The following is a 9,768-nucleotide window of genomic DNA, read 5'->3' as shown; positions in this document are numbered from 1 at the left end:
AGACAGTGTTATGTAATAGGACCAATGATAAGTTGGAGTGATACTGTAATGTAACCTGTAACATGTTTATCTATTTATCAATCAACCATCCATCCATAATCAATAATCTATCAAGCAATCTTCCAGCTAGCAATCAATTTTCCCTATATCAATCAAATAGCAAAATATCTATATGTCTATCAATCAATCACCTATCCTCTGTCTACCCACCTATTATAGTCTATAAGTCAGTCATCTATCAACTATCTAACTGTCAATCATATACCAGTCATCCATCTATCTCATCCGTGTCTATATAAAGTGCCCTTATCTATCTATTTATCTATCTTTGTCTTTGAGTTTTTGTCCTGACTTGACTATAGCTCCTGAAACCTTTGTACTATCCTAAGTGATATCGATGAAATGTTGCATCTGGATTTTGTTGTTGTTTTTTAACCCTAGATCCTCAAACAGACCCAGAACGATAATGGTGTTATTTGTCACAATCCCTTTTCAACCGCATCTGAGTCCAGCCTGGGAAAGGCCCCCTCCTCTACCAGATGCCAGTTGGTCCCTGGAGAGCTTACATCATGCATTGGCCATTATTACTGCTACTTTCCTCGTGTGCCCAAACTCAGTCCTCAGTGAAGCAGTGCTGGCAGGTGGGATCTTTAGAATGTGCTGGGTCAAAAAGGACCGTGTCCTCAGAGACACACGGTATTGACCATGGAGTGTGTTGTTTGGCGTCATGCTTAAAGCTGAAATGTTCCTCCCTGGCTGCTCTTGTTTCCAGATCTTGTTCCCCATCTGGTGGCACTGTGTTGGGAGGTTATGGCACTTTTAGGAGATGGGAAAAGCTGGAGGAAGAGGGTCACTAGGAACAGGCCTTTGAAGGTTCTGACCTGCTCTCTGGTACTGCCTGGCTATCCATTCTCTGGTGCACTGTGATGCAAGGAGCCCCTGCCACGTACTCCTGCCACGGGCTGTACTATTCCACTGTCTTCCTGCTATAAAACTGCAAGCCCAAATCAATATTCCCTCCCTTAGATTGTCTCTACCAGATACTTTGGTCACTGACAGCCTGACCAAGGAAGCAGACTCCTGATGAAAGGGTGGGACTTTCCTCTCTCTGGTAAGCATGCTCTTTATGCCCTTCCCATAGAACAACACAAAGGAAAAAACCTCACAAGACAGAGTCTCTCATTGGCCTGGAACTCAGCAGGTAGAGAGCCCCAGAGATCCTCCTGTCTCTGCCTCCCTAGCACTAGGATTTTAAGCACATACCATTACGTCTGGCTTCTCTTTGTACATGAGTCCCAGGGATGCACTGAGGTCCTTGTGCATAGACGGCAAGCCCATCACTTACCGAGTCATCTCCTCAGTGAGATTTAAAACATTTTTGAAGACTTATTTTGTACTTCTGAGTATGTGTGTGCATGTGTGCGTGCGTGTGCGTGCGTGCGTGCGTGCGTGTGTGTGTGTGTGTGTGTGTGTGTGTGTGTGTGTGTACGCACGTGCATAGGCAGAGGACAGAGGGGGGCATCCGGTGACCTGCTCTATAACTTACCACTTTTGAGACAATGCTTTCATTGGCAGCCAGTCAGCCTCCTGTCTCTGCCCACAGTGCACCGGGATGCCCTGCTTGGCGGTGCTGGTGTATCAATCAGGCCCGCATATCTACCAAGCAGGGCTCTTACTCTCTGGGTCATCTCCTTGCCTTCCACAACCTGTTTTCTTGCCATCATGATCATGGATTCAGGCGCTCGCTTGACATCCACCAGCATTTCCCAAGTCTTCTCCATCTGTGAGGACTTTGTCTTGCTTATGGGGAGAAGCATCCTCTAGCAAAGGAGTGTGGGTTGTCCCCACTGTTCCGTGTTCTCCTTGTGTCCTGGCCTGAGTCATGTCTACCTTTGGACCTAAGCTAATGATTGGCAAGGCAGCTGTGCTGATCTGTGGATTTGCTCTCTAGCATTGCCAAGGCAAAGGACTGCAGGCTGGATGGCTGGAGGGACAAAAGTGTGTTTCTTCAGGTCGCAGGCTGGAGGACCAAGCCCAGAGCGTGAGCAGAGCTCTCCTGAGGCCTCGCTGCTTGGCTCTGTCTCCTTTGTGCATCTGTTGTCTGTGTCTGTATTTCAATATGACCCAGCCTGTGACTTCACCTTAGGTGCCTCCTTAGAGATCCTGACTCCAAATACAGTCACATTTGGAGCTACAAGGGAAAGAGGTCACATCTCAGGTCACAGTTCATATAAAAGACCAGACTAGAATCTTCAAGCATTTGGGCACCTGTTCCTGGGGGTGGGGGCAGTGTCTTTGTGTCAAATGCAGAAGCCAACCTTGAAGAACCATCAGGCGTTCTGAATACATGAAGAAAAGAGTGTTAAGTTTAACGTTAAAGTATTTTGATTTTTGTTATTGCGATTTGTTTTATTTTGATGAGGGTTTGGTTTTATTTTGTTTTGTTTTGAGACAGGATACTCCCAGCATAGAGCCTATGCTGGCCTCTAACTCGCAAATCTTCTGCCCACGCTTCCTGAGTGCTGGAATTATTGCTGGTATGCCTTTAGTATACTTTTGATACATTTCAATGAAAAGGGAGAGTAGGCCCCTGGCCTACAGCTGTGTAACAAATTACCCTCAAATTAAGTGGCTTCAGCAGACTACTCATGTCTTAGAGTAGTGTTCATAGGTCAGACACTCAGGAGCATCTTAGAAGACTGGTTCTGGTTCATGGATCTCTCATGAGGTCATGGTACCCTCAAGGCCTGATTGAATGAATAGATCCACCTCTAAGTTGGCTGGACGTTGGTGGCCACTCTCAGCTCCTATCATCTGGGTATCTCCCAGGATGCTTGGGCACCCTTACAATGTGGTACCCGGCTGGCTCCAGAACCAGCCAGGGAGCAGACGGGAAGAACATCAGATGCCATCACTCACCCATGTGTTCTGTCAAGAGGCTGTGAAATACGGAGGACCCATATCAACCCTGTTCACTGCAGAGGGCACTGACACTGAGCAGCAGGAGGTGAGAATCACTGGGGATCATCTCGGAGGCTGGCACTTTAGAGAGTCACAGTGCTGTTTTCTGGTTTACTGTCTTATTGGCCATCTCCTTTGTAGCTGCAAACACAGCAAGTATGTATTAGCGTTGCTTGCTCTTTTAATTTACCAGCAATGTTGAGTGTCATGTATCTGGTTTTCACCCAACAACATGCTTCTGAGAAATCTCTGGGTTGACACCTGGTACACCGTTGTAATTTAACAGGACTTGTCACTTTATTTATCTAGTGTCCCATTGGTAGCCATGTAAAAATCTTTGACCTTTGCTTTTATAACAATAACGGTTGGATATGTACATATCATAGGATAAGTAACGAAGAGAAGGCTCTGAGTTTTAGCATATAGGATTTCCCCCTTGAGACACAGGCCCGGTTGCCCTTTAAAATAGTGTTTCTCGTTCTCCTTCTCCAATAAAATACTTTCCGTTTCTCCACGTCATCACTACCTCCTGTCGCTGTACATTTTATTACCACATATGCCTTGTGTCTGTTATGATTGCTGTTTGCATTGGGGTCTTTTGGGTTTTGTATTGTTTACTGTTTGGAGAGGGTCTTGCTGTGTAGCCTAGCCTGGTTTCAAATTCATACCCTTTCTACTTTGGCCTCCTGAATTGTAGAATTACACATGTGCACCATGACAACTGGCTCATTTGTTTTGTTTTGTTTTACAATTTGATAGGTAAATAGGATGTCAGTGGGTTTTTGGAGAGGGTAGCAGGGATGATCTTGCACTTCTGGTTCTCAGCATCATGTGAGCGCTAAGATTACAGGCTCGTGTCCCCACACCATGTACATGCAATGCTGGAGACAGAGTGCGGGAGACAGTGCACAAGCAAGTTATGGACTAAATCACACACCCAGCCCTTAATTATTTTTAACTCAGTTTGAATGATGACATAAGTTCCTCTAAGCCTCGCACAGCCACAATGCTTTCTGCCGCATGAGTTCAACTTTAGAGGCCTCATGTAAACGCTAGCACGCAAGCCATATTTGCATCGTGCACCTGGCTGGCTTCTCTCAGTGCTGTGTCCTCAGACTCCATCCACACTGTAGCATGGAGCAGGATCTCCTTCCTTTGAGGCACCTGTCGTACTTCCTGCATCCGTGTTTCTACAGATGGGCATTTGGGTTGTCTCCATGTGTTGCCTATTGTAAACAATGGCTCCATGGACACAGGTGCACAGATTTCTGTCAAGCGTCTTGTATATATATATCCAGAAGGAGATTGCTGGATTGTGCAGTAGCTCGATTTTTTTTTTTTTAAAACTTCCTGACAACCCCAATGCTGTTTTCCACAGCTCTGCATTTGTTTACAATTCTCATCGACAACGAGACAAGAATTCGAGTTGCTGGGCCAGGCTGTAACTTGGTTTCTAGAGTGCCTCCCTAATGTGCATGAGGCCCTGGGTTCAATCCCCAGCACTGCATGAACTGAGTGTGGTGGCACACACCTGTAATCCTTGCCCTCATGAGGTGGCGGCAGGAGGACCAGAAGTTCAAGGGCATCCTAGGCTATGTAGTTAGTTCAGGACCAGCCAGGGATACATGAAACCCTGTCTCAAAGAGTTGCAGTTGTTTTCTTTTTTGGTTTGTTTGTTTGCTTGCTTGTTTCACGTGCTTAACAATATGTTTTATTTTTCTATAATTGTTTTGACAATAGTCGACCAACATCTACATTTTATATCTCCCTGAGTCCCTGCCCAGTGAATTTGGGCATCCATACTTTGTCCCACTTGAATGATGGAAACCTGCAGCTCTGCAAAGTTAAAGCCTTCATCATAAACCACAGGGCTAGATGGTGGCAGAACTAAAGCAGAGGGCAGGGTGTGAGGTCTGAACAGCAACACCCTTCCCAACGTAGCACCCTGCCTTTAGCTTTCAGTGCCTTTCCCAACATGGCACCCTGCCTTTAGGCTTTCAGTGCCCTTCCCAACATGGTGCCCTGCCTTTAGGCTTTCAGTGCCCTTCCCAACATAGTACCCTGCCTTTGGGCTTCCAGTGCCCTACCCAACATGGTACCCTGCCTTTGGGCTTTCAGTGCCCTACCCAACATGGCACCCTGCCTTTAGGCTTTCAGTGCCCTACCCAACATGGTGCCCTGCCTTTAGGCTTTCAGTGCCCTTCTCAACAGGGTGCCCTGCCTTTGGGCTTTCAGTGCCCTTCCTAACATGGTGCCCTGCCTTTAGGCTTTTAGTGCTTCCTTAGGAGGAAAAAGGAGGGAGAAGAGACTGGCCTCTGCTTCTGAATTCCTGCTGCACACACTACAGACAAGTGGGGGATGTGCACCTCATTGTTGTTCTTGGACTCGAAGGCCAAGTGGCCTTCTTCACCTAGAAGGAAGTGGCGTATAAGCTAATACCCCGGACGGGAAATGTGTGCCCAGAAGATTATAGCTTCATTGTGTGTGGCTGGACGCCTTCCACCGGCTTTGTTTATAGGACAGATTGTTTTTGCTAAGTTGTTTGCTCCGGTAAGCCTCCAGGCTCTTGAGGCTCCTTGCCTTGGAGAGGGTCAAATTTACGGGCAGCACAGAGCACAGGCAGGAAAGGTCTACAAAGGAGTTAGATCCCATGAGAGCTCCACAGATAAAGCAAAAGCCACTTTTCCATTATTTTCTGACTTGATGTGCCACAGGTGCTGGTCTCTCCTGCCCTCTTGGCTGTGGGTGTGATATTCTTGTGTTGCTGTCCACATTCCGGGACAACTGACCTCTACACACTTCCATATGTGCTGCGGGATTCCGAGGCTTTCCCTCGAGTGTGCCAACCCTCCCTTCCGGAAGTGCCCTGCACTCACTAGCCTAAGCTTTCCTGCACCATTTGTTCCAAATCACGGAGCAGATGCAGCCTGGTGGCGTGTAAGGTGAGCGAGCCCCACTCCAGGGCCATGAGCGGTGTCTCTCCTCGGGTGGTCTTGGCACTGCGCTCCCCTGACTGAGATTGCATTGTGTCTGGCTTTCGGAGCAGTTGCCAGCTGCTAACACGTATTCCTTCGTTGTTCTGTTTCCCCCACCCACCTCGCCACCCAGACCATCCCAACTCCCAGCGTTTCCCATTCTTCCCAAACCTCAAGAATTTAGGCCAGTCAGTCTAGAAGAGAGAGGTGTGGCAATAGTGCAGAATGATCGGGTGTCTTCCCTTGACTGCACCTGGAGAAAGGCCACCCGGGTCCCTCGGACTATTGCAGCACTCAGCAACATTAATAGCGACAGCATTCAGTACACTACCAAGAAGCCTGAAGCATTCAGGAAGTGCTTCCTAGAGCTGAGGGTGTAGCTCAGTGGGCATGTCCTTAGCACCCACAAGGTCATGAGTTCAATCCCAGAACAACAACAAAAACAATATAAGTTCCTCTAAACTTCCTGAACGCCGCCTTGGCTCGACCTGCTGCAGACAATCTTGCTAGTGTGAACCACAATAAACTGTCTATAGTGTACTGATTAAAAACGTAGTCACCTAGACCCAACTGCTCTGAGCATCAGGGAAGGCTTCCTGGAGGAGGTGGCATCTAAACTAAGACTGAAAAATGTTTCCTTCTGCTATTCAGGCAATGCCACCGAGAGCAGTCCGGAGCCTTGAGAGACTCCATTTGTTATCCATGAGTGCTGATGTGCCTGGCCAGGACCTCATCCAATCAATCTGCAAAGTGACAGTGAACACCTATGATGACAAGATAAACCTACATGTCACATGGCTTCAGGTACTTCCCACACCGTGGGAAGATGACTGAGATGGACAGGGAGAGTGTTCTGAGGTTTTACGCCCGGCACATGGCCTTCCTCGTGGTCCTAATTGACTCTGATGCTCATCTGTCTTCATAATGCCAGGAGATGGATTCTGTTCTCATATTAAAGTAAGGACACAGACGTGCAGGGACTGCGCTATTCAGAATTGGAACGCCATGACAAATACCTGAGAAATATATTTGACTCACAGTTGCAGTCATTGGTGTCTGGTTCTACAGAATGTCATGGAAGGGAAACTGAGGTCGGGGCACAGTGCTAACCTCATGGCAAGAGACAGAAAGAGAAATATAACCTTGGGCAAGATAGAGCCCAAAAGTGTCCCCTAGTGACTGGCCTGCTTCTTATCCAGTTAGTCATCCACCTTCTCATGTTTCCAGAACTTTGCAAACTAGGACCAGCACCTAGGAACTGCACAAGCCCGTGGGGTGCCATGTCATATTCCAGGCACAACGGAGATGGTGTCTTCATGGTGCCTTCCACTGTGCTTGTCTGCAAACTCAGAAGAAATAGGAAGCCACCAGAAGATGGTCAAAGGATGAACCCCCACCCCCGCCTCTCTCTCTCTCTCTCTCTCTCTCTCTGGAAGGTGTATCAAGGAAAGACTCCTCTCTGGTACCCCAAACCTGCTCTGACCCCCTTTTCAGGCTCTGCCCATCACTGACCCTTAGCCAGGAGAAGCTTCACCCCAAGACTGCATCATCTTAGAGTTCTACCCACTTCCTCTGTCTCGCAACACAATGGGAAGGATGGACAAATATGGAAAGGAGTCTTGTATGACGTGCTATTGCTCTCTTGGGCTCCATGGTAGGTCTCCTTGTGTACGGTCGCTTTCCTAGAAGACTGTAGTTGTTGAGCCTGTAACTTTTGGACTCCTGGACAGTAACCCATCAGCTCCCAGCTGATCCAGCTTGATGCCAGTGCCACACTGTCCTCTGGGAACAATGCCCTGGTCACCTCTGTCCAGCTCTTGGTCTCAGGGTTATCCCACCCCTCCTGCAATGGCTCCCATTAGTCTTGCTTCCTACCACCATCATCTCCTGTCTCCATCCCTCCACAGGATCCATGGGACTTTCCAGAACCTTCTAGATGCATGCTCTAAGACCTCCTTCTGCCTAAACATGTTGTTTGCCAGTTTTATTTGAGTCTTTCTGGAATCTCACATGGGAAATTCTGTAAAGTCTTCTCAGTGGTTGGATTTTTCATAGTCCACCTAAAAATCCTGCAAGTTCAGTCCAAGCAGACATCTGAAGGCTGACTACTTCCTGCCTCTCCCTCCCTCTCCTACAAGCAGAGTTCCATTGGACCAGAAAGGTCTAGCCTTAAGAGAGGAGCGGGGGAGATGCTTAGGCAGTAAAGTGCTTGCCTTGCATGCACCTGAGTGATCCCCAGAACCGACGGTGGTGGTGCACGCTTCTAAGCCCAGGGATGCAGGGCCAGGGGGACCTCTGAGGCTCCATGCCACCAGCCTGGCCTACTTAGTAAGTTCCCGGTCAGAGAAGAAAGTGACCCCAGGAAAGAAGGCAGCTAAAGAGAGAAAAATGTGTCTGTGGTGGGCAGCATCTGAAAACCTGGCTACCCTAGCATTCAGCAGGGTCGAGAGTGGAGTGAGAATGTGCGGATAGGAAAAGACCAGAAGAGTCAGCAGAGGATGGTTCTGAAACCAAGTTTCTCGAGTTCACGTTCCACATTCACCAGCTAGGAGCTATATGACCTTTGGCAACTCAGACTGTCTGAATCTCAGTTTACCAGCTGTACACTGGGGGTGACATTAATCTCCCTCATAGGCCTGCGAGAAGTACACACGGACAGGCCACTAAAGCACTGACACCTGTAACTGCTGCTAACAACTCTGAGTGCCAGATTTATTTAGGGAGTTACAGTTCTTGGCACTTCACTAAATATAAGTGAGTTTGAATTTTTGTTGCATTTATTTGTCAATATGTACATATGCGCGCTTGTGTGTGATGGCTTGTGTTTGGTGGTCAGATGGCAACTCCTTTCATCATGGAATCTGAAGATCAAATATGGGTCATCAGGCTTGCTGGCAGATGCCTTTAATAGCGAACCATCTTACTGGTGCAAACGTGAATTTTAACAAAGAAGCCAGAAGGGAGAACTGCTGCTACTGGGAGGGTGTCTAGCCCGTGATCTTAACCATGGTTGGTGAAGTGATGTCAGCATTGTGCCAAGGACTGAGTGTGTTCTGGAGAACTGAGGTTATTAACACAGTGTGGGGCCTGAAAGCTTGTACTGCTGCTGACGCAGTTCCAGCTTACAGACGGAGGGCTGTGAAGTCCTCAGGATCACCAAATCGGAATGGGCTCTTGTTTTGTTTGCTTTAAGACAAGTTCTCACGTATCTCAGGCTGACCTCAACTTGCTATGTATGTGCTTGTCTTAGTTAGGGTTTCATTGCTGTGAAGAGACCCCGTGACCAAGGCAACTCCTATAAAGAAAAACATTTCATTGGGGCTGGCTTACAGTTTGGAGGTTTTGTGCATTGTCATCATTGGCCTGAAGCATACCAGCACCCAGGGAGACTTGGTGCTGGAGAAGGAGCTGAGAGCTCCCTCTACATCCACATTCTCAGGCAGTAGGGAGAGAGGGGGGAGGGGCTTGAGTTTCTGAAACCTCAAAGCCCCACCCCCACCCCATGACACACTTTCTCCAACAAGACCACACCTACTAACAGTGTCACTCCCTTAAGCCTGTGGAGACCATTTTCATTCAAACCACCACTGCCCAAAGAAATCCTCCTCCTGCCTTCACTTCCCAAGTGCTGAGATGACAAGCATCTGTCACCACCCTTGGCTTATGTGTCACCGGGTATCTAACCCAGAGTTCTGTGTATGGAGTGAGCACTCTACCAGCTAAGCTCCACCCTAACCTGGCAGATTATAATCATTTCTGTTCTGCAAGATACATCTCTACAGAGTACATAGTAGGTGCTTAAATTTTTTTTTTTTTTAAAGTAAAAAAGAGC

This window comes from Acomys russatus, chromosome 25, assembly GCF_903995435.1.
Source record: "Acomys russatus chromosome 25, mAcoRus1.1, whole genome shotgun sequence".
In the NCBI taxonomy this organism is placed as follows: Eukaryota; Metazoa; Chordata; class Mammalia; order Rodentia; family Muridae; genus Acomys; species Acomys russatus.
Note: the sequence above shows the minus strand (reverse complement) of the source record.